The sequence below is a fragment of the Mytilus californianus genome, unplaced genomic scaffold (genome assembly GCF_021869535.1).
Source record: "Mytilus californianus isolate M0D057914Y unplaced genomic scaffold, xbMytCali1.0.p SCAF_7, whole genome shotgun sequence".
Taxonomy (NCBI): Eukaryota; Metazoa; Mollusca; class Bivalvia; order Mytilida; family Mytilidae; genus Mytilus; species Mytilus californianus.
In genome coordinates, this window is record NW_026262723.1 from 16,731,938 (window position 1) to 16,759,685 (window position 27,748).

Genomic DNA, 27,748 nt, shown 5'->3' on the forward strand with positions numbered 1-27,748 from the left:
TTATTACTAGTTTGAACCCAGTATTATATGCAAGTTATTAGTACCTAAGATACTGACGAAGTCAAATGGAACTATAGGTTTGCACGCCGTTTGTCTGACTATCAGATCAAGTTAACAGTTTTCCACACTTTTTCGTCAGGCTTGAAGATATTTATTTGATATTTCTTGTATAGTTCTGATTGAATGCATTTGTTTTATTTTGTCTCCCCTGTGATGAAACACTATATTTTGGTGTATCGAATGATTGTAAGGTGTACAAGTCAATCTGACAGCTACATGAACTGTACCACATTTTTGTCGAGCCTTCGACTTTTGTCGAAAAAGCAAGACATAGCGATCCTACATTCCGTCGGCGGAGTCCACAAATATTCACTCTGTGGTTAAAGTTTTTGAAATTTTAATTACTTTCTTAAACTATCCTGGATTTCTACCAAACTTGGACAGAAGCTTGTTTATGATCATAAGATAGTATCCAGAAGTAAATTAAAAAAAAAAATCCTGTTTTTCCGTATTTTACTTATAAATGGACTTAGTTTTTCTGCCAGGAAACGTTACATTCACTCTGTGGTTAAAGTTTTTAAAATTTTAATTACTTTCTTAAACTATCCTGGATTTGTACCAAACATGGACAGAAGTTTGTTTATGATCAAAAGCTAGTATCTAGAAGGAAATTTTTATTAAAATTTTGTACTTGTTTATCCATATTTTACTTATAAATGGACTTAGTTTTTCTTCCAGTTAACATTAGATACAGTCTGCAGTTAAATTTTTTAAAACATTTATTAGATTCATAAACTATCCTGGATTTTTACCAAACTTGGACAGAAGCTTCTTACAATAAAAAAAATTGTATCGAGAGGAATATTTTTATTAAATTTTTTCCTCATCTCATTTTTGTTGAGCCTGCGATTAACAGCAAAAGTAGGCGAGACCCTTACGAATTTTTATGGTTCATTGGTTAATGTTAAATTCTCACAGTTTGGTCTGTTTCTTAGATACTGTAAGCAGTAAGTCAACAGTATATGATGTATGGAATGATTGCAAGCTGTACATTATATGGTCTGATATTGAACTCATTTTTATGGTTCATTGGTCAATGATCAATTTTCATACTTGCAGGTACTTTAGTTTCTCAGATGTTATCAACTATCAGATTTAGTGTGTGGTACGATTGTTTGGTGTATATGACCTTGATCCAACAGAGATCGTGGATTTAAGCAATTAAAGGTTATCTGGCTTTCAACAATGAACAATCGAATAACTCCGTCTCATAGGTTTATAAACGTTGTATGGGGTCTTTTAACTAACTCCGACTCATTTAGGTGCATGAAGGTTGTATAGAGTATACTTATCGAAAAACTGTTTCATTGATATGTGAACGTTATATAGGTTCTATGCTTATCTGATAGCTCGAATATCTCTGTTTCATTGGTGTATGAACGTTGTATAGGGTTTATACACCTCGAATAACTTTGTCTCATTGGTATATGAACGTTATATAGGGTTTATAACAATTGCATAATTGTGTCTTCTTGGTATATGAACGCTCTATTGGGTTAATACCCATCGAATAACTTTGTCATGGTATATGCACGTTGAATAGGGTTTATACCCATCGAATAACTCTGTCTCATTGGTGTATGAACGTTGTATAGGGTTATATACCCATTACATAACTCTCATTGGTATATGCACGTTGTAGAGGGTTTATACCAACTGAATAACTGTATCATTGGTGTATGACCGTTGTATATAGTTTATACCCATCGAAAAATTTATCTCCTTGGTGTATAAACGTTGTATAGGGTTTATACCCATCGAATAACTCTGTCTCATTGGTGTATGAACGTTGTATAGGGTTTATACCCATCGAAAAACTTTGTCTCATTGGTGTATGAACGTCATATAGGGTATATACCCATCAAATAACTCTTTCTCACTGGTGTTTGAACGTTGTATAGGGTATATATCCACAACATAACTGTGTCTCATTGGTATATGCCCGTTCTATAGGGTTTACCAACTGAAGAACTGTGTATCATTGGTGTTTGATCGTTTAATAGGGTTTATTCCAATCGAATAACTTTGTCTCATTGGTGTATGAACGTCATATAGGGTATATACCCATCGAATACTAGTAACTCTTTCTCATTGGTGTGTGAACGTTGTATAGGGTTTATACCCGTTGAATAACTCTGTCTCACTGGTATATGAACGTTAAATAGGGTTTATACCCATCGAATAACTCTGTCTCATTGGTATATAAACGTTGTATAGGGTATATACCCATCGAATAACTCTTGTCTCATTGATGTATAAACGTTGTTTAGGGTTTATACCCATCGAATAACTCTGTCTCATTAGTGAATGAACGTTGTATAGGGTATATACCCACTATATAACTGGGTCTCATTGGTATATGCACGTTGTATAGGGGTTATACCAACTGAATAACTGTGTATCATTGCTGTATGACCGTTGTATATGGTTTATTCCCATCGAATTACTTTGTCTCATTGGTGTATGAACGTCATAAAGGGTATATATCCATCGAATAACTCTGTCTCATTGGTGTATGAACGTTGTATAGGGTATATACCCATCGAATAACTCTGTCTCATTGGTGTATGAACGTCATATAGGGTATATAGCCATCGAATAACTATTTTTCGTTGGTGTATAAACGTTGTATAGGGTATATACCCGTTGAATAACTATCTCGTTGGTATATGAACGTTAAATAGGGTTTATACTCTAATATATAACTGTGTCTCATTGGCATTACATAACTGTGTCTCATTGGTATATGCACGTTGTAAAGGGTTTATACCAACTGAATAACTGTGTATCATTGGTGTATGACCGTTGTATAGGGTTTATAGTTCTTTATACCCATCGAATACTATGTCTAATTGGTGTATGAACGCTATATAGGGTTTATTACCCATCGAATATCTCTGTCTCATTTGTGTATGAACGTTGTTTAGGATATATACCCATTAAAATTGTGTCTCATTGGTATATGAACGTTGTATATGGTTTATACACATCGAATAACTGTGTATCATTGGTGTTTGACCGTTGTATAGGGTTTATACCTATTGGATAACTTTGTGTCATTGGTATATGAACATTCTATAGGGTTAATACCCATCGAATAACTCTGTCTCATTGGTATAGGAACGTTATATAGGGTATATACCCATCGAATAACTCTGTCTCATTGGTGTAGGAACGTTGTTTAGGGTTTATAACCATTGAATAACTCTGTCTCATTGTTGTATGAACGTTATATAGGGTTTATACCCATCGAATAACTCTGTCTCATTGTTGTATGAACGTTATATAGGGTAAATACCCATCGAATAACTCTGTCTCATTGTTGTATGAACGTTATATAGGGTTTATACCCATCGAATATCTCTGTCTCATTGGTGTATAAACGTTGTATAGGGTTTGTACCCATTAAAAACTGTGTCTCATTGGTATATGAACGTTGTATAGGGTTTATACCCATCGAATAACTGTGTATCATTGGTGTATGACCGTTGCATAGGGTTTATACCCGTTGACTAACCGTGAATCATTGGTGTATGAACGTTGTATAGGTTTTATATCCATCGAATAACTCTTTTTCGTTGGTGTATGAACGTTGTAGAGGGTATATATCCATCGAATAGCACTTTTTCGTTGGTGTATAAACGTTGTAGAGGGTATATATCCATCGAATAGCTCTTTTTCGTTGGTGTATAAACGTTGTAGAGGGTATATATCCATCGAATAACTCTTTTTCGTTGGTGTATGAACGTTGTAGAGGGTATATACCCGTTGAATATCTGTCTCATTGGTATATGAAAGTTGTATAGGGTTTCACCCATCGAATAACTCTGTCTCATTGGTGTATAGACGATATAGGGTTTATACCCATCGAATTACTCTGTCTCATTGGTGTATAAACGTTGTATAGGGTCTATAGCCATCAAATATCTCTGTTTCATTGGTGTATGAACCTTGTATAGGGTATATACCCATTACATAACTGTGTCTCATTGGTAAATGCACGTTGTATAGGGTTTATACCAACTGATTAACTGTGTATCATTGGTGTATGAACGTTGTATAGGGTATATACCCATTATATAACTGTGTCTTATTGGTGTATGAACGTTGTATAGGGTTTATACCCATTATATAACTGTGTCTCATTGGTGTATGAACGTTTTATAGGGTATATACCCATTACATAACTGTGTTTCATTGGTGTATGAACGTTATATAGGGTTTATACCCATCGAATATCTCTGTCTCATTGGTGTATAAACGTTGTATAGGGTTTATACCCATCGAATAACTGTGTATCATTGGTGTATGACCGTTGCATAGGGTTTATACTCGCTGAATAACAGTGAATCATTGGTGTATGAACGTTGTATAGGGTTTATACCCATCGAATAACTTTGTCTCATTGGTGCATGAACGTTATATAGGGTTAATACCCATCGAATAACTCTGTCTCATTGGTGTATAAACGTTGTATAGGGTTTGTACCCATTAAAAACTGTGTCTCATTGGTATATGAACGTTGTATAGGGTTTATACCCATCGAATAACTGTGTATCATTGGTGTATGACCGTTGCATAGGGTTTATACCCGTTGACTAACCGTGAATCATTGGTGTATGAACGTTGTATAGGTTTTATATCCATCGAATAACTCTTTTTCGTTGGTGTATGAACGTTGTAGAGGGTATATATCCATCGAATAGCACTTTTTCGTTGGTGTATAAACGTTGTAGAGGGTATATATCCATCGAATAGCTCTTTTTCGTTGGTGTATAAACGTTGTAGAGGGTATATATCCATCGAATAACTCTTTTTCGTTGGTGTATGAACGTTGTAGAGGGTATATACCCGTTGAATATCTGTCTCATTGGTATATGAAAGTTGTATAGGGTTTCACCCATCGAATAACTCTGTCTCATTGGTGTATAGACGATATAGGGTTTATACCCATCGAATTACTCTGTCTCATTGGTGTATAAACGTTGTATAGGGTCTATAGCCATCAAATATCTCTGTTTCATTGGTGTATGAACCTTGTATAGGGTATATACCCATTACATAACTGTGTCTCATTGGTAAATGCACGTTGTATAGGGTTTATACCAACTGATTAACTGTGTATCATTGGTGTATGAACGTTGTATAGGGTATATACCCATTATATAACTGTGTCTTATTGGTGTATGAACGTTGTATAGGGTTTATACCCATTATATAACTGTGTCTCATTGGTGTATGAACGTTTTATAGGGTATATACCCATTACATAACTGTGTTTCATTGGTGTATGAACGTTATATAGGGTTTATACCCATCGAATATCTCTGTCTCATTGGTGTATAAACGTTGTATAGGGTTTATACCCATCGAATAACTGTGTATCATTGGTGTATGACCGTTGCATAGGGTTTATACTCGCTGAATAACAGTGAATCATTGGTGTATGAACGTTGTATAGGGTTTATACCCATCGAATAACTTTGTCTCATTGGTGCATGAACGTTATATAGGGTTAATACCCATCGAATAACTCTGTCTCATTGTTGTATAAACGTTATATAGGGTTTATACCCTTCGAATATCTCTGTCTCATTGTTGTATAAACGTTGTATAGGGTTTATACCCATCGAATAACTGTGTATCATTAGTGTATGACCGTTGCATAGGGTTTATACCCGTTGACTAACTGTGAATCATTGGTGTATGAACGTTGTATAGGTTTTATATCCATCGAATAACTCTTTTTCGTTGGTGTATAAACGTTGTAGAGGGTATATATCCATGGAATAGCTCTTTTTCGTTGGAGTGTATAAACGTTGTAGAGGGTATATATCCATGGAATAGCTCTTTTTCGTTGGTGTATGAACGTTGTAGAGGGTATATATCCATGGAATAACTCTTTTTCGTTGGTGTATGAACGTTGTAGAGGGTATATATCCATCGAATAGCTCTTTTTCGTTGGAGTGTATAAACGTTGTATAGGGTATATACCCGTTGAATAACTGTCTCATTGGTATATGAAAGTTGTATAGGGTTTCACCCATCGAATAACTCTGTCTCATTGGTGTATGGACGATATAGGGTTCATACCCATCGAATAACTCTGTCTCATTGGTGTATAAACGTTGTATAGGGTCTATAGCCATCAAATATCTCTGTTTCATTGGTGTATGAACCTTGTATAGGGTATATACCCATCGAATAACTCTGTCTCATTGATGTTTAAACGTTGTATAGGGTCTATAGCCATCAAATATCTCTGTTTCATTGGTGTATGAACCTTGTATGGGTATATACCCATTACATAACTGTGTCTCATTGGTATATGCACGTTGTATAGGGTTTATACCAACTGAATAACTGTGTATCATTGGTGTATGAATGTTGTATAGGGTATATACCCATTATATAACTGTGTCTTATTGGTGTATGAACGTTGTATAGGGTTTATACCCATCGAATAACTCTGTCTCATTGATGTTTAAACGTTGTATAGGGTCTATAGCCATCAAATATCTCTGTTTCATTGGTGTATGAACCTTGTATAGGGTATATACCCATTACATAACTGTGTCTCATTGGTATATGCACGTTGTATAGGGTTTATACCAACTGATTAACTGTGTATCATTGGTGTATGAACGTTGTATAGGGTATATACCCATTACATAACTGTGTCTCATTGGTATATGAACGTTGTATAGGGTTTATACCCATCGAATAACTCTGTCTCATTGATGTATAAACGTTGTATAGGTTCTATAGCCATCAAATATCTCTGTTTCATTGGTGTATGAACCTTGTATAGGGTATATACCCATTACATAACTGTGTCTCATTGGTATATGCACGTTGTATAGGGTTTATACCAACTGAATAACTGTGTATCATTGGTGTATGACCGTTGCATAGGGTTTATACCCGTTGACTAACTGTGAATCATTGGTGTATGAACGTTGTATAGGTTTTATATCCATCGAATAACTCTTTTTCGTTGGTGTATGAACGTTGTAGAGGGTATATATCCATCGAATAACTCTTTTTCGTTGGAGTGTATAAACGTTGTATAGGGTATATACCCATCGAATAGCTCTGTCTCATTGGTGTATGGACGATATAGGGTTTATACCCATCGAATAACTCTGTCTCATTGGTGTATAAACGTTGTATTGGGTCTATAGCCATCAAATATCTCTGTTTCATTGGTGTATGAACCTTGTATAGGGTATATACCCATTACATAACTGTGTCTCATTGGTATATGCACGTTGTATAGGGTTTATACCAACTGAATAACTGTGTATCATTGGTGTATGAACGTTGTATAGGGTATATACCCATTATATAACTGTGTCTTATTGGTGTATGAACGTTGTATAGGGTTTATACTAATCGAATAACTGTGTATCATTAGTGTATGACCGTTGCATAGGGTTTATACCCGTTGACTAACTGTGAATCATTGGTGTATGAACGTTGTATAGGTTTTATATCCATCGAATAACTCTTTTTCGTTGGTGTATGAACGTTGTAGAGGGTATATATCCATCGAATAACTCTTTTTCGTTGGAGTGTATAAACGTTGTATAGGGTATATACCCATCGAATAGCTCTGTCTCATTGGTGTATGGACGATATAGGGTTTATACCCATCGAATAACTCTGTCTCATTGGTGTATAAACGTTGTATTGGGTCTATAGCCATCAAATATCTCTGTTTCATTGGTGTATGAACCTTGTATAGGGTATATACCCATTACATAACTGTGTCTCATTGGTATATGCACGTTGTATAGGGTTTATACCAACTGATTAACTGTGTATCATTGGTGTATGAACGTTGTATAGGGTATATACCCATTATATAACTGTGTCTCATTGGTATATGAACGTTGTATAGGGTTAATACCCATCGAATAACTTTGTCATGGTATATGAACGTTGTATAGGGTCTATACCCATCAAATAACAATGTCTCATTGGTGTATGAACGTTTATAGAGCATATATTTATCGAATAACTCTGTAGAAAAAGTCACTCAATTTGGCATTTCAATTAAAGTTGTCTTTTAGTATGTCGAGTTACCTGTGTTGCCATCGGTCAAGTAACCGCTAGATTGATTGATTGATGTTTTTTTTACGTCCAGCGACAAATATTTCATTCATGTTCAGGACGAGATCATATCAACACAATAGTTATGTAATGTAACCGCTAGACTCCGTCTGTCCAACAAACTATTAAATTTACGTCCATTGGCAATTATTTCATTCATGCTCAGAACGGGAACAAATTAATAATGTGAATACAATAGGTTGGTCATATAACCACAGGACTCAGCCGTCTGTCCAATTGACTGGACAGAGTTTTTTTTCTCGGCTTCAACGAGACGAAATCCTTTTGTATTTGGTCTGCAGCTTGGTAATGTTGTAGCCATTAAATAAGTACAACCGCTGTGCAGCCACTCAATTGTCCGCCTGTATACCTTTATATGTGTTAGCACTGCATCCGTATCACCATGTTTCAAATATATGTCCGCCTGTTTCGATAATATATATTTAATGAGACTGTATCTAAGAACCACTGACAATACTAAAAGACTGTACGTAAGAACCACAGACAATACTTACAGACTGTATTTAAGAACCACAGTCAATACTTAAACTGTATCTAAGAACCACAGACAATACTTACAGAATGTATCTAAGAACCACAGACAATACTGACAGACTGCATGTAAGAATCAAAGACAATACTTACAGACTGTATCTAAGTACCACAGACAATACTTACAAACAGTATGTAAGAAACACAGACACTACTTCAGACTGTATCTAAGAACCACAGACAATACTGACAGAATGCATGTAAGAACCACAGACAATACTTACAGACTGTATCTAAGTACCACAGACAATACTAACAGACTGTATCTTAGAACCACACACAATACTTACAGACTGTATTTAAGAACCACAGACAATACTTACAGACTGTATCTAAGTACCACAGACAAAACTAACAGACTGTATCTAAGTACCACAGACAATACTTACAGACTATATATAAGAACCCCAGACAATACTTACAAATTGTACGTAAGAACCAGACATTACTTACAGACTGTACATAAAACCAAAGACAATACTTACAGACTATATATAAAAACCACAGACAAAACTTACAGACTGTATCTAAGAACCACAGACAATACCAAAAGACTGTATGTAAGAACCAAAGACAATACTTACAGACTGTATCTAAGTACCTCAGACAATACTAACAGACTTTTTTTTAAGAACCACAGACAATTAAAACAGACTGTATCTAGGAATCACAGACAATACTTACTGGTTGTATCTAAGAACCACAGATAATACTTACAGACTGTATCTAAGAACTACAGACAATACTTACAGAATGTATCTAAGAACCACAGACAATACTGACAGACTGCATGTAAGAACCAAAGACAATATTTACAGACTGTATCTAAGTACCATAGACAATACTTACAAACAGTATGTAAGAAACACAGACACTACTTTCAGACTGTATGTAAGAAACACAGATACTACTTACAGACTGTATCTAAGAACCACAGACAATACTTACAGACTGCATGTAAGAACCACAGACAATACTTACAGACTGTATCTAAGTACCACAGACAATACCGACAGACTGTATGTAAGAACCAAAGACAATACCGACAGACTGTATGTAAGAACCAAAGACAATACTTACAGACTGTATCTAAGTACCTCAGACAATACTTACAGACTTTTTTTTAAGAACCACAGACAATAAAAACAGACTGTATCTAGGAATCACAGACAATACTTACTGGTTGTATCTAAGAACCACAGACAATACTAACATACTGTATCTTAAAACCACAGACAATACTTACAGACTGTATCTAGGAACCACAGAAAATACTTACTGACTTTATCTAAGAACCACAGACAATACTTACAGACTGAATCTAGGAACCACAGACAATACTTTCAGACTGTATCTAAGTACCACAGACAATACTTTCAGACTGTATCTAAGTACCACAGACACTACTTACAGACTGTATTTAGGAACCACAGACAATACTTACAGAATGTATATAAGAACATCAGACAATGCATACCAAGGTTTGCTGTGGGTAAATTATTTCAATTTGCCTTACATATTTTATCATCTACATTTTATAACTCATTGTCTCGTGTACATGCCTTATATCTTTCATTATCTATATTTTACTGGTTGTTTCATGTACATTTGCCTTATATCTTTCATAATCTGTATTTAACTAAATTAGACTAATGCCTAGGTACAGTAAAAGTACATTTCAAAGGCAAAACATCATATTTGACTTCTAAAAACACACAAGAGTGCACACACTGAAATGTCTCACCTGCTTTACTGACCATTGATTTTATGAGTCTTATAGATTAAGGTTTCACTACAAGTATCGCAGACAATTCACATTTCAGATAAATCCTGTCAGACACACATGCACACCTTACAATAATTCCATATACCAAATATAGTTGATCTATTGCTTATGTAGTACTTGAAAAAAAGACCAAAACACAAAAAACTTAACATTGACCAGTGAATCATGAAAATAAGATCAAGGTCAGATGAAACCTGCCGGACTGACATGTACCCCTTACAATCATTACATACACAACCTATAATTGACCTAATGCTTCCAGTATTTTAGAAATGGATCTAATCACATAACTTTAACATAAAATGAGGTCAAGGTCAGAAGAATCCTGTCTGACTGAAATGTAGACATTGCAAGGAACCCATATACCAAATATAGTTATCCTATTGCTCATAGATGTAAGAAATTCACATGACAAACATTGTTTTTCTTTAAGCAGATGCTGAACCATGAAAATGAGGCTGAGGACAATGGACATTTGACAGAGGGAAATTTCGTAACATATGGTATCTGCAGTATCTAGGCCTTCTAACTTTTGAAATATAAAGCTTTATATAGACAAAAACTGAAATGAAAGGTGTTTTAAGAAAAATGATCCTGTAACATGATAAAGTCATGTATCATAATTTAAAACCATTACATATTGCATAGACTGTATATAAAAACCATAGAAACAGCATACATGCTGCATGTTTGAATAGTGGAAAAATACATTCAGACTAGATCTTGGAACTAGACATAACATACTGAATCACAGACAATACATACATGCATACATGTAGACCCTTTCTAAGAAACCCACATAATTCACACAGATTGTATCCTGATCTAGTTTTACTTAGTTAAAATAGCAGTCATCATTTAATAAAAAAATCATTTCACACATGCTTTAAGCTACAATACTAAGTCCAATGCAGGCTTTATATTGCATTCCTTCTGTAAACAGGAAATGTGACTTTGAATATGACAGTACAACCCTGTTGAAGCAATTTTCTCTCTTGTTTTCTATCTTTTGCTGTTTTATTTTCTATATGATGCAAGTTATATTTAAATGCCATATCTATTATTGGAACAGCTTTCCTTTTAATATACATATTGGATAAAAAATCAATCAAAAAATGTTTTAATTTGTTTTTTTCTTTATTATAAAACTTTTAATTTTTCTAAATTTATATATAGGTAAATGAATACATTACCATAAATACCTAAATAAAGTTTACACAACATTTAAAGAAAATTATCTATACATTAGTGACATGCATAAAGCACAATTTATATTTATCATGCATAATATTATCATGATTATGGTATAAAACAAAATAGACAAAAAAGTAACCAATTAAACTAGAGGCTCTCAAGAGCCTGTGTCGCTCACCTTGGTCTATATGCATATTCAACAGTGGACACTCTCCAACATTGTAGACGAGAATAGAATTAATGACAAAAATCTCTGGTTTTTTTTGTATCTTATATTGCTGATCATTGAAGTCTGTTTAGTTTCTCTCTATCTTCATGATCTTATTTAGCTTTTGCTCTAAACACAAAAGAGGGTAAAAAAACTCCTATAAAGAGTAACAGTCTACTTATTATATCAGCAAAATTTGACTTGTTAGTAGGTCTCGTCTTGCTTATCATTTTTGATTATTTAAGTTTCTATCTATCTATTATAATTAATATACAAGGAAAAACGCCAAAAAAATGGTAAAAATCATAATTAAAGGGCAATAACTCCAATAAGGAGTCGTTGGACAATTTCTGCCATTTGTCTTAATTGTAGATTTTGTCTTGCTGATCATTTTTGTATATTTAAGTTTCTTTCTATCTATTATAAGTTTTAAGATATAAGACAAAAACGCAAAAAAAATTGTACAAATCGGCATCAAAGGGAAATAACTCTAATAAGGAGTCAACTGATGATTTCAACCATAAGACTTATTTGAAGAACTTGTCCTTCTGATCATTTTTGCAATTTACAGTTTCTCTCTATCTTTTATAGTTTTCAAGATATGATAATAGACAAAAATCGAAAAAAAGTGGTAAAATTTGTCATTTAAGGGCAATAACTCCTACAGGAAATTGTCTTATAGTTTTGACGTATATGGATAATTGGTAGAGCTCAACATTCTGAACAATTTTACCCTCTTCAGATTTCCTCTTTTTATAACGGTTATCAGAATAATAGACAAAACTTGCATTTTACCCCATTTGTTCCATTTTTTGCCATGTCAGCCATCTTTGTTGGCAGTCAGGGTCATCGGACACATTTTTTAAACTGAATACCCTAATGATGATTGTGGCTAAGTTTGATTCTATTTGGCCCAGTAGTTTCAGAGTAGAAGATTTTTGTAAAAGATCACAAAAATTTACGAAAATCGTAAAAAATTGACTATAAAGGGCAATAACTCCTTAAGGGGTCAATTGACAATTTACGTCTGTAGATCTTACTTTGCTGACCATTATTGCTGTTTACAGTTTATCTCTATCTATAATAATATTGAAGATAATCACCAAAAACTGCAAAATTTTCTTAAAATTACCAACTCAGGGGCAGCAACCCAACAACGGGTTGTCTGATTTGTCTGGAAAGATAGATCTTGACCTTATGAACATTTTTACCCCCCTGTCAGATTTGCTCTAAATGCTTTAGTTTCAGAGATATAAGCCAAAATCTACATTTTACCCCTATGTTCTATTTTTAGCCATGGCAGCCATCTTGGTTGGCGGGCCGGGTTGTCGGACACAATTTTTAAACTAAATACCCCAATGATGATTGTGGCCAAGTTTGGTTAACTTTGGCCCTCTAGTTTCAGAGAAAAAGATTTTTGTAAAAGTTAACGGACGACGGACGACGGACGACAAGTGATGAGAAAAGCTCACTTGGCCCTTTGGGCCAGGTGAGCTAAAAATATAGAACAAGAGGTCACTATGTGGTTTTGAGTGATTTTTTTTTTTAATAGGAAGACTTATTCAATTGACATTTTAATCTATTATAATTTATAGACCAAACAAATTATTAACAAATTTACCATTTTCAAAAATTAATAATGCACAAGCAATTTATCTTATACATTTAAATAATTGTAAATTAATAAATTGTGACTTGTTGACTTTCTGTCTTGTAACTCTTAGTCCTTTGACTTCTTTCAACACATAATGTCAACAATCAATGAGCATAACATGTGAATTGTTAATTCCAGTTTAAATATTCATCATAATCTAAAGTAAAATTATTTGCAATAATGAAGTATTAGCATATCATAATCATTATGTATGTTTTTCTGTATTTACAACATTTAAAAATCACATTGTGAGGTATATTAAACTAGATGATAAATGCATCCTCTATGCAATGAAGATAATCCCCAATGAAAAATGAGATTTAGAACTAACCTGAATTATACAAAAAGAATCACTGGTGTGACACTTTCCAAAGTTTTTTTGTATGGAGTCTTCATAATTTTTTTTTTTTAGAAATTTGTATTTAATGTATGCCAAGATTCTCTTATCTTTATTTAGAGAGGCATCCATAGTGGACAGTCCTTATGGTATATATATTTTTTTCAAAACTAAACATAATTGGGGGGGCGGGGATTTATACTACACATATCAAGAAGAAAAAAACACAGTTTATACCTACAAGGTATTTCAAGAATGACATCTTAATATTATGAAATAAACAAATTGAAGAAAGTAACCTTACTAAAAACTTTAAATAGTTGTCAATGGTACTCAAGTAGGAAAAGGTATAAAAAAACCATCTAAAACATATCTAATAAACTGCTTCGCTGAGCACAGCTGGATACGCTTGCAGAGGTCCAACCCTGAACAGTTGGGGCAAAAATGGACACAATATTCAATCTTGATACAGGTCTGAATTTGGATTGTAATTAAATATTTGACATATTATAGGTTTCTGAATCATTGTAGTAAAGAACTTGAAATTGGTTATATGAATTGAATTTATATTCAATTAAAGATTTCTTGCTGTTGTGCAATACATTGTGCTGTTGCACAATACTTAGTAAATCTGTTGTCAGACTATAAACAAACAATAACTTCTCAATGTTATATCAGAAATTTATAAAAAATAAATAAAGGGAGGTTATCTTAATAGATATAAATCAGTCATCAAAGTTTAATGAAAACTGCCCTAAGCACTTTAAGGATATTGTCCAAAAACTTGAAAATCACCCCTTTTTTATGAATAAAATCTTATAACTCGGAAACGTAAAATCTAAAAATTTATAAAAATCAAAAGGGAGCTTACAACAATAGATATAAACAATTTACCAAAGTTTCATAAAAAATGCTGAAAGCATTTTTGAGTTATTGTCCGACAACTTGAAAATCCCCCTTTTTGTAATCAATAAAACCCCATAAAACGGAAACATCTAGTCTAAAATTTATAAAAATCAAAAGGGAGCTCATGTCGATAGAAATAAACAATTCACCAAAGTTTCTTGCAAATTGGTGAAATTGTTTTTGAGTTATTGTCCAAAAACTGGAAAATCCCTCCTTTTTTAATGAATAAAACCCACAAAACTCGGAAACGGTAAATCCGAAATTTATAAAAAATGAAAGGGAGCTCATGTGAATAGATATAAACAATTCACTAAAGTTTCATGCATATTGGTTAAAGCGTTTTTGAGTTAATGTCCGACATGTTGACGATGGACGGGCAGACGGACAGACAGACGGTCAACGATATACCATAATACCTCCCATAAACGGACATATGAAAAAGAGAAATTATAAAACAGATATATCAGAACAATACATTTCCTGAATGTTACATTACTCTATCATAGTGGTAAAATATAAAACAAAAACTCAAAACTAAGTGCAATAAAACAAGTCTTCTCTGTTCTTTAAAATTATTCTTGCCCTTCACTCTTTGACACTTGAATGGCAAGCACTAAGATTAGTCTTGATAAACCTAAAATAAAATGGCTTTCATGTAAAATTCACAAAATCTGGTTCAATTATTGAAATAAACATTCATTCTAAATGAAAAAAAAAAAGTTTGAACAGTTTTGATCACATTTCTACTGGAAGTGTTTAACGACCTTGACTGGCTGTTCAGCCCTCGCATGTTCGGTCATCACATTTCCACAAGATGACTGGCTTTTCCTATGATATATTAAACTCAATTTGGAATGGTGTCTTGTTTCTGATCTTCCAGTTTGGACATGTTACAAAAAATACCCTTTTTTGGTTTAAAAATATTTTACCAAGTATAATTCATTATACGACTGGAACATCTTTAGCTTGAAAGGTAGATTAAACTATAAAAAAATTAAGTGTGATGAAGCGTTTTTAAATTTTTTAGAAAAAAAAAAAAAAAAAAAACTATTAAAATCAAGGGCAGATAATTACATTGATTTGATAGGACAATTTGTTTTGTTTTTATGGGCGGATAGACAGACAGGGTGATTCCTATTATTTAATCACCTCAAAAACTTTGTGGGATGTATAATAAGATGGATAAAGTACAAGATTATATCATGGCAGGAGGTTTTAAACAATAATCTTCAATAGATTTAGCATACAGTACAGTGTATCAATTATATCAGAATTATTTCATTATTTTTTTTTGATTTTGGATCTGGAAAATTAAAACTGTACCAGTAAGGTCTCTTCTTATTTTGAAATTAAAGGAAAAAAAAAAATTGAAAAAAAATAATTTGAGAAGACAGTAAAAGTTGATTTTTTGTTCAGGTCTTTAAATAATTCCATTTCTGAATTGATCAAATGTTAAATTAATCCCATGGAAACTGTTTGTAGCAGCATGTCCAGTCTGCCTTACTTCACCAGAGTACTAACCAGATTTTCCATTTGGTCAATAAAACATAAAATTTCCATGAAAATTATGGTAAAGATGAATTGAAACATTATCCAATACGCCTGAATTATTAAATGGGTTTTAATGAAGTTGTTAATAGATATAAGAAGTTGTGGTATGAGTGCCAATGACATAAATGAGTTAGGTTTATATGTCTCAAATTAAAAGTATTTTTTTCAGATCAAATAATCCTAAATAAATTTCAGTCTCAAACATAACATTTTTTGGGGTGATTGATACCATTGTAGGTCCTGGATTTCTTTCAACATCACCAAATAGCACCTGCTCGCTAAAACCTTCACTGTTGTTAAGGCAGATGTTCTTTTGGTTAAAATACTACTCTCAACTTCATTACACTCTGAAACAATATACACATAGATATATATTTATATTATTAGATACAGAACAGAGATAAAGAGTTTTCAGTTGCATTATATACACACTCTTTATAAACTTGATTGATAAAATTAAAATGAAAAACGGTAAAAATCTTGAAAAAATACAATTTCAACAACTAAAGATTGCTTAAACATGTTAAAAGTACATTAATAGTGAATGATTAACTGCAATAATTTATATAATATAAAAAGAACTTTTTACAAACACAAATCACCATGTTTAAGATTTTTTTATATATTTATACATAAATTCTATTCAAAAGTAAGACTTTTAAAGAGGCAGTATGTGCAGAAATAGCATTTTTCTTGAAAGAAATCAAACCTATCAACATATTTGTTTGTGCAAATGTAAATACATGTAATACCTCTTTAAACTTAATTTAAATTTCAAGTCTGTTGTCAGATTGAAAATGGTGACAATAATGTATACAAAAATATTGTTATTTACTGTATCCAATTAAAAAAAATATCATCTATTATACACTACCAAATGCTCTTTGTGTATCATTCTAATCACAGAAACTCCCCTGTTTCTCAACAGCATTTTCTTTATTTGGTATCTAATAAAAAGACAAGAGGCTGTCAGAGTGACAGCAAACCGGATTTTCCTGCAGAGGTTGAACCCTAAACAGTTGAGCAAGTATGGACACTACATTTAAGCTTAAAACAGCTCTGAATTTGGATTGTGATTGAATATTTGACACAGCATAGGTTTGTGAAACAAAATGAATGTGGTTAAGAACTGAAATACTTGAAATTGGAAATTTAAATACCTATTATGGTCCAATATCAAATATCTAAGTACATATTAGAATCAGCATATCAAAGAACCCCAAGAATTCAATTTTTGATGAAATCAGACAAAGTTTAATTTAAGACCCTTTGGATCTCAATGTGGACCAATTTGATAAAGGAGCCCACAATCCAAAATCTCTCAATACATGGTTAGATTCAGCATTTCAAAGAACCCCATAAATAATTTTTTTGTTGAATAAAACAGTTTAATTTTGGACCCTGATTTGGACCAACTTGAAAACTGGGCCCAAAAATCTAATATTTAAATACAGGTTTAGATTCAGCATTTGAAAGAACCCTATATATATTTAATTTATGTTGAAATGAAACACAGGTTAATTTTATCCATATTTTCTGTGCAAAGGGAAATAACTCAAACTGGATAAATAGTTCTCTAAAATAAGATATGATGCAATTTTTCAAATTATTATCAATATAATAATAACAACCAGTGATGACTAAGTTCTCTAAAACTAGATATGATTTAACACTCAAACATTGCTAGAATCAGCATATCAAAGAACCAAAGAATTCAATTTTTGATGAAATTAATCAAAAGTGTAATTTAGGACCCTTTGGACCTCAATGTGGTATTATCTTATTAATAATGAAAAGAAATACAGGTTTAGATTAAGCATTTCAAAGAACCCTATATATATTTAATTTATGTTGAAATCAAACAGTTTAATTTTGGACCTCAATTTGGACCAACTTGAAAACTGGGCCCAAAATCAGAAATCTAAATATATGTTTATTAATAGACAATATAAGCTTAGTTTTTAAAGGAGTTTACTTCATCAAAAAAAAAATATATATAGCATTCAGAAAATTAGTTTTTACAGAATAACAAACAAACTTGCCACAAAATTCTACAAACAATTTACCAAAGAAAAGAAGAAAAAAATCCAAAATTTTATTTATCATTAATACAATGTCATTTCAAAATCTATAAAACTTATCAGTAACAAGAAATAATTGTAACAGAATGCTGTTATGAAGTCTCCCAAACAAAGCTCCAATAATTCGTCATTCCCATTGTCGCTTGACATTGGGCAATGTCCAGTACAAATTAGTTTATGATATGCATTAGTAACGCCTATGGATTGACCCTGTATGTCATTCAAATCTTCTTGAAATTACGAACAGGAATTTATATGGCTTAGGGGTGGAGATCTCGACCGTTTACAAGTTCTCAAAAGGGGACTCTTCCTTTATTTCATATGATTTTTTTTTGTCCTGTACAAGAATATATATGGTTTAGGGGTAGGAATCTTGACTGTTTACAAGTTCTTAAACAGGAGGCGGTGGGGGTGACCCCGGGGGACTCGCCTTGTATTTCATTTGATTTGTTTGATTGTCCCATACAAGAATATATATGGTTTCGGGGTGGAGATTTTGACCATTTACAAGTTTTCAAAAACAAAGGGGGTGGGGGTGACCCCAGGGGACTCCCCCTCAATTTCATTTGATTTGTTTTATTGTCCCATTCAAGAATATATATGGTTTAGGGTGGGGTTTACAAGTTATCAAAAAGAAGGGGGGTGGGGGTGACCCCCATGGACTTTCCCTATATTTCATTTGATTTGTTTTATTGCATACAAGAATATATATGGTTTATGGGTGGGGATCTCGACCGTTTACAAGTTCTCAAACAGGAGGGGGTGGGAGTGACCCCAGGGGACTCGCCATTTATATTTTATTTGATTTGTTTTATTGTCCCATACAAGAATATATATAGTTTCAGGGTGTGGATCTTGACCGTTCACAAGTTTTCAAAAAGAAAGGGGGTGGGGGTGACCCCCATGGACTTCCCCTATATTTCATTTGATTTGTGTTATTGTCCCATACAAGAATATATATGGTTTAGGGGTGGGGATTTCGACCGTTTACAAGTTCTTAAACAGGAGGGGGTGGGGGTGACCCCAGGGGACTCGCCTTGTATTTCATTTGATTTGTTTGATTGTCCCATACAAGAATATATATGGTTTTGTGGTGGAGATTTTGACCATTTACAAGTTTTCAAAAAAAAGGGGGGTGGGGGTGACCCCAGGGGACTCCCCCTCAATTTCATTTGATTTGTTTTATTGTCCCATTCAAGAATATATATGGTTAAGGGGTGGGGATCTCGACTGTTTACAAGTTATCAAAAAGAAGGGGGGTGGGGGTGACCCCCATGGACTTCCCCTATATATCATTTGATTTGTTTTATTGTCCCATTCAAGAATATATATGGTTTAGGGGTGGGGATCTCGATGATTTACAAGTTCTTAAACAGGATGGGGTGGGGTGACCCCAGGGGACTCGCCTTTTATTTCATTAGATTTGTTTTATTGTCCCATACAACAATATATATGGTTTCGGGGTGGGGATTTTGACTGTTTACAAGTTTTCAAAAAGGAGGGGTAGGGGGTGACCCCAATGGACTTCCCCTATATTTCATTTGATTTGTGTTATTGTCCCGTACAAGAATATATATATGGTTTAGGGGTGAGGATCTCGACCGATTACAAGTTCTCAAACAGGAGGGGGTGGGGGTGACCCCAGGGGACTCACCTTTTATTTCATTTGAATTGTTTTGTTGTCACATACAAGAATATATATGGTTTCAGGGTTGGGATCTTCACTGTTTACAAGTTTTCAAAAAGTAGGGGGGTGGGGGTGAACCCGGGGACTCTCTAAATATTTCATTTGATTTGTTTTATTGTTCCATACAAGAATATATATGGTTTAGGGGTGGGGATCTCAACCATTTACAAGATAAAAGCACATTCTCAAATTGAAAGGGGGTGGGGGTAAGAATATATATGGTTTAGGGAGACTTAATTATCTACAAAATGTCTAATAATGAACAGTAAATTTCAAATTTCATTTATACTGTCCTTAACTAGTAAATTTCAAACTTTATATATACAGTCCTACAGATCTTATCAGGAAACAGAAAATTTTCAAATAAATCTGTCACTCCAATGATATTATATGCTAAGATATAACCCAGATCTAATTAATAATTAATAATGTAATTAACTTCAAAATGTCCAGCCTGACCTTCGACTTATAATACTTAAAGGTCCTCCATTATTTTTTGAAGAGCCAATTTTTTTTGATAATTCAATTCATAAAAAACCAAACAGACTCATTCATACTAGTTATGTTCTAATATTATATTCTCCAGTTTCCTGGTATCTTGTACGAAGACCCGTCACGAGGGTAAAGAATGTAAGTAACCACATAAGTTCCCTTTCAGTATAGTTGCGTATATTAAGATCATTTTCATACTAAATTTTCATATTTTTGCTCAATATGTTTTTGTAATTCATTTGAACTGCAAATATTTGAAAGTACATAGGGTGTAACTAACTACCGGTGGGAAGGTCCAAACCAGTAATTGGAAGGTCATGGACCTCAGACCAACACCAATTTGAACACCTGTATTTTAGTGTATATAAATCTTCCATAAGTTCAAATATAAATAATACCATACAGCAGAATTAAATCCATATTAATTAAAGATGTTTGCTAGTCAGGTTTTTAAATTATTGTCAGATTTTGGAATTCCTCTAGTTCTGTCCATTTGAAGACCAAAAATTATTTTTGCCACTTACACTCATTTTTCTTTTCATAAATCTTTATTATGCCGGAGAGAAGCCATTTGTAAAAATCTTATCAAATTCTTGTAATTTTAGCATCCTAGCATTTTGTAATAGTGTTTGTGAAGTAAGATTTGTCAATTATAAAGATATCAAAATTCAAGAGAGAATTTCCCCCCCAAATTTTCAATAGCTTATATCTCAAAAACAAGCACAAACAACACAGTCCTTTAAGTATTTTAGCTCTTTTAGTTGTGAGCGAGTGAGTGAGTGAGTTTATTACTCTCCTATCAATATTTACCAGTGTTAGGAAAAGCTTGATATTTTGAAACTGAGTAGAAAACATCCTTTAAGTAATTTACCATATTGTCAAATGGTGTGATGTATTCTGAATGTATATAACTAACCTGAAATGACGAATCTCTGTCTGTCTGAATTCTGCCTACAAAATAAATGAAGGCATAAGAACATAAATTCTTATTTATTTTTTGCTTATAACAATCATATAATAGTGCACATTAAAGACCCATTGGTGGCCTTGGGCTGTTTTCTACTCTTTGGTTGGGTTGTTGTCTCTTTGACACATTACCCGTTTCCATTCTTTATTCTATGTTGATCATTTTATAAATGTGTCAAGCCTTAGAAAATTAAATCTATTTTCTCATGTTTATAGCATGTTGTCTATTTCTCACATTAAGAGATATTTCTTGCATTACACTGCAAGGAGTGAATAAAAAATTACATGAATATGATTGACTGGGAAATGAAAGTGTAACATTCCAATTGGTTATATGATAAAAAGTACATGTATCCATAGTTACCTATTCAATTGTGTAATACACGCTTTATTTATTTCAAATGTCATGTACACGCTTTTTACATATTTACAAGCATTTTCTTATGTGATAGTTATTGGTTATAAGTTGTTTTTCGGTTTAACTTCCTTGAGTCCTTGAGTTCTTTGAATCGCTAATCTATCAAATGTTTTCATTTTTGTTTTGGGAAGATGCCCAATGTTTGAATGAAGGCAGTAGTTTCATGTAATATATGACATTATCAATCAAACCTTTTTTTATTTTTTCAGTATGGCCAAAATAACATGATCTATCAAAAAGTCTTCTTTTAAGCACATCACTGGACAAACAGGACAATTAAAGGTGCTCTGCAACAATAATCACCATGAATTTAATTAAATGATCAACTTTTGCATATATCCCATATCTCTGAACACAAAAAAGTTTCCTACTATGATGGCTTCAGTGAAAGTGGAAATATTAACACACATCTCTGAACACAAAAAAGTTTCATACTACAATGGCTTAATTCAGTGAAGGTGGAAATATATACAAAGAATAGCATTAAACAAGAACTCTGAACTAAAAAAATAACATACTTTAATATGTAATGCTTTGCATTATCAATTGGGCAGAAATGTTTAAAATAAATAAAATGTGTACCTTTTCTTTTTTCTTCATCACTGGCATTTTCTTCGTAGGCTGTATTGCTATGGGTTCAAGCAGTTGCTTTTTTATGTGAGTCTATATGAAGTTAAAACAATGTATTACTATAAATCAGATTTTTCCACATTAAGACAATAGTTTATGAGCAAACAATGATAATTGATGCTGAAGAACATTTTACTATTATCAAACCTGAAGTTTATATTACATAGTTAAATAAATACATTCAAGATACATTGTAATGTAGTCCAAACATATTCTTTATATGATTTTGTCTTTTGGTTTTGAAGTAACACTATTAATGGATGGAAATGCAGAGATCTGATATTTATGCAGTTCAATATATATATTTATATATATCAGCACAAGTCATTAAATATACGTTAGACTCAGATTGACGTCCGGTCTCTAATCGACGTCCGTTCCTCAAATCGACGTCCGTTCCTCAAATCGAAGTCCAAATTTGACGTTATGAATCACAAAAACGACAGCTGATCTCGGGGTCTATAAATTTCATTGAATCATTTATTTTCAGATTGATCTTTGTTTATATTATCTGTATCTTTTTGTCTTTTTGTGGAAAAAAATGAAAACAACAAGTTATAAATTTAATGCGTCCGAAGCGCTTTTCTTGATTTACCTTCATCAAGAACTAGTAGCTTACTGAAAACTATTACTGTTTAACATCAGAAAATGACAATAAGACGATCACCGACATCATTATTACTTTACATGTACATGCATAATAATATTTTGGTGAAAGACGTTCATATTCTTGACCTATGTTGTCATTTTCTTTTCATGTTCATATAAACAAATAAATGTGGGTATACATTGTACGACAATGAGACAACAACCCAAAGACAAAAATAATCAAAAGACATCTAGAGGACAGTACATCTATACAGACTCAAACAATAGAAAGAATAATAAAATGCTCGGCTGGGTGCAGCTTGATACGACCGCAGAGGTCGAACCCTGAACAGTTGGGGCAAGTATGGACACAACATTCAAGCTTGATATAGCTCTGAATTTGGATTGTCATTAAATATTTGACACAGCATAGGTTTCTGACACAGAATGAATGTGGTCTAAGAACTTAAAATTTTTCAATTTATTTATTATGGTCCAATATCCAAAATCTAAATACATACACGGTAAGTTTCAGCTATTTTCTCGTGGGTTTGAACCCACCCCCACTGAAAAATGTTAATTTTCCGTCTATTTTCCGATTTTAAATCGACCTTGAGAGGTGAACATTGACCAGACTGTTTTTCTTTGTCATTCAAGTATTACCCTATAGTTACAGCAGTCTATTCATGCTAACTGGGAGTATATTGGACTTAAGTGTCTTGCTGGGGAATTATTATTGTCAAGTCAGGTCTGCCTACATGTCCATTTTTACGGATTTTTGATAAAACAGTGACCTAGATTTTACAGACTAGATTCCTATTGGCCATATTATACCTCGTTGTGTTCCTGTACCACCTATGCATGCATTTATGATAATAGTTTATACCTACAGTCACTACCAGTTACGTAGTGGCCATCAAAAGATGCCCACCCCCACCTGATTTTGGCTACTTTTCACGTTTTTCCGATTTTGAACTCTTAAACGGCTTTCAAAGTGCCATATTTTCATGAACAGACATCTGAGAAGAGTTTATGGACCATGAACTGCTTGATTGAAGTCCCTGCTATCATGACAGTTCAGCTGGGGCAGTTCAAAAAAGGTATGGAGGGTCATATGGGCCATCAAAGAATGGTTGTCGCCATCACGCCTACAGGCGGGATTGGGGGCTAAAGGGTTAATGTAGACCAATTTGAAAATGGGACCAAAAATTAAGAATCTAAATACACGGTTAAATTCAGCATATCAAAGAACCCCAATATTTCAATTATTGATGAAATCAAACCATATATTATATTTATTTATATATTGATAAAAAATAACCATTTTAAAATGGAAAAATTAAAAAAAAAATGGGGAAAAGAGGAAAAAAAAATCCCCCCCCCCCCCCAATTTTTTGAACCCCCTTATGATTCATCACCCCCAAACTCAATCCCAGCCTTCCCTTTGTGGTATGGTACCTTGCAGTACAATTTCAGAGAGATCCATACACTTGAACACTAGTTATTGTCTGGAAACTAGAATAAACAGCTGCGCCATGAGCGCATGATACACCCGTCGTCTTGTGTGTGAATTTTTATGCAATAAGCATAAATAGTTTCTGACATATGGCGTGACATGCAAAAACCCCCCTTTTTTTTTTACAAAAAACTCAATATCTCTAAAATAAAATTTTGAATCAAAACCAAAATGTATACAGATCTTTAGATTAATATAACTAAGAAGTGTGTAAAATTTTAAGCTATAATCATAAATCGTTTTTGAGATACGGAGCGACATGTGAAAAACCCCTCCCCCTTTTTTTACAAAATACTCAATAACTCAAAAACAAAATTTTGAATCATCACCAAAAAGTATACAGATCTTAAGGTTAATATAACTAAGAAGTGTGTAAAGTTTTAAGCAATAATCATAAACTGTTTTGAGATACGGCGTGACATGTGAAAAACCCCTCCCCCTTTTTTAACAAAATACTCAATATCTCTAAAATAAAATTTTGAATCATCACCAAAAAGTATGCAGATCTTAAGATTAATATAACTAAGAAGTGTGTAAATTTTTAAGCAATAATCATAAGTTGTTTTTGAGATACGGCGCACCATGTGAAAAAAAACACACACCTGTTTTAGTTACTAAGTCCCGTAACTCAAAAAGTTTTAATCTTATTTTCACCAAAAAGTATAAAGATCATTTGACCATCATAAGAAACAACTATGTTAAGTTTCATGAAATTTGGATAAGTCATTCTCAAGTTACGGTGCGACATGTTTACGCCGGACAGACAGACGGACGGACACCGGACATTTGTATACCATAATACGTCCCGTCAAAAATTGACGGACGTATAAAAATGCTTATTTTTAGCCCCTTTTTGGCCCCTTATTCCTAAACGTTTTGGGAAATTACCCCCAAACTCAATTCCAGCTTTCACTTTGTGATATGGAACCTTGTAGTACAATTTCAGAAAGATCCATACACTTACACAGAAGTTATTGTCATGACACAAGAAAAATGCTTGTTTTTTGCCCCTTTTTTGGCCCCTAATTCCTAAAATTTTGAGGCAATTACCCCCAAAATAAATCCCAGCATTCCCTTTGTGATATGGAACCTTGTGGTACAATGTCAGAGAGATCCATACACTATCACACAAGTTATTGTCTGGAAGTTATAAAAATGCTTATTTTTGGCCCCTAATTCCTTAACTGTTGGTACCATAACCCCCAAAATCAATCCCAACCTTCCTCTTGTGGTATTGAACCTTATGGTAAAATTTCATAGAGATCCATTAAGGGGACGACCATTTGATATTCTGGGGGGGGCCAGGAGGATTTTGAAAATAAATAACTCAGCCTTGATAATCACAAAAATAAATGGTTTGTTCTGTGGTAGTTTGAAAATAAATTACCTGACTTGTAATGTATTGAAAATAAATAACTCAGCAGGTCTAATCGAAAGTATGAGATGGCACCAGATTCTTCATAAATTCCTCCTTTTATCAAAAAAAAATCGGGAAACACTTCCCATTTCTTTTAATAATAAAAGTATAAATATTATTTAAATATACTTGAAATGTCAGAAAATTGGTTTTATTTAACTTGAGGTTAATTGTCTCAGGAACACCTACCTCACTTTTATTAAATCAGGGCCGTAACTACATTGAGACAAATGCCTCATGTAGGAAATTTCAAAACCAAACGCTTGTCTCAATATCAAATTGTGTTCACCGTGAGTGCCTTGCAAGAAGCAAGTTCTGTTCTCCCTCAGACGTTGCCCCTGATTTTTCGGGATCAATGTTTCTTATTTATTTGTCTTTTGTTCATTGATTGCAATTCTGTATTCTGTTAGTGTTGCATTCATTTTGTAATTTAGTAATTTTATTATTAACTTGATCATGAGTTTAAAAAAACACAGCAGCCACAGACTTAACTATGTGAATTACATTTTTGCTTTATCATGCATATTTGTCTTTTGATGATGTTCCTAGAAAGTTAAGTCTTACACTGAATCTATAACGTGATTTTGCTTTGAGATCAAAATATTGTCATAAAATTATTAAAACAGAACTTGCATTTTCAGTTTAAGAAAGGGTCTGGGGAACACCTAGAAGGCATGATTTTGCATCATTTGTTCTATAGCTTCTTGGGCCTTCAGCGGTTCAAAAACCCTTAAAAAAAATTTTGCCTCGCTCCGCTCGGCGAAACATGTTTGCCAATACTTTTAAAAGAGCCTTAGTTACAACCAAACTTTAATACTGTGTATGTATGCAATACATGTATATGCATTGGGGGATACAGAAGATTCATTTCTGCAGAGGATAATAATTAATTCTGATTAAATACATAATGACTTGACTATACATGAATTATTTATAACAAAATAAATAATTTAAAAATTGTATGTTTTCGAATATTATAAATATAGTTGTGAAAATAAATAATCAGTCCCTTGCTTTAATGAAAATGAAAAATCTTGCTTCAATAGTGCAGAAAATAGATAATCTGTCCTCTTAGTTTACAAAAATAAATAACCGATCCAAAACAAATCCTCCTGGCCCCCCCCAGAATATCAAATGGTTGTCCCCTAACTTAAACTAAAGTTATTGTGCGAAAACCCATGTGTCTTCGGACGACGACGACGACGACGACGCCAACGTCATACAAATATAGGACCGCAAAAATTTTTGCGGTCGTATAAATAATTACGGCAAATTGTTGAAAAGTATTATAATTTGGTTACATTTTTCAACAACTTTTTTGAGTTATAGGTTCAACCCACCTTTGATAAAGATGAGATTTCACTGCGACACGTCCATAAAACGGACGTCGATTAGAAGCAAAAAAATGGACGTGGATTTGAGAACAACAAAAAAGACGTCGATTAGAGGGACATAAAATTGGCCGTCGATTTGGAATGTTATTTTATTGTGACGTCAGATTTGGACGTCGATTTGAGGAACAGACGTCGATTAGAGAACGGATGTCGATCTGAGTCTTACATATATACAACAATACCTGATAAAACTATG

General features: G+C 33.3%; 1 long non-coding RNA gene across 2 annotated transcripts; it reads right to left on the reverse strand.

The window, feature by feature from the left end:
* Positions 1-15,273: 15,273 nt before the first annotated feature.
* On the reverse strand, positions 15,274-22,345 carry LOC127708041 (uncharacterized). 2 transcript variants are annotated; one of them, XR_007985132.1, is made up of 5 exons: positions 22,199-22,345; positions 21,540-21,574; positions 17,238-17,310; positions 16,593-16,710; positions 15,274-15,446 (listed from the first exon to the last, which is right to left on the reverse strand). It is a non-coding gene; the product is annotated as an uncharacterized LOC127708041 (long non-coding RNA). The 2 variants fall into 2 exon arrangements; XR_007985131.1 differs by lacking the exon at positions 22,199-22,345 and having other exon boundaries at positions 21,540-22,192.
* Positions 22,346-27,748: the final 5,403 nt, after the last annotated feature.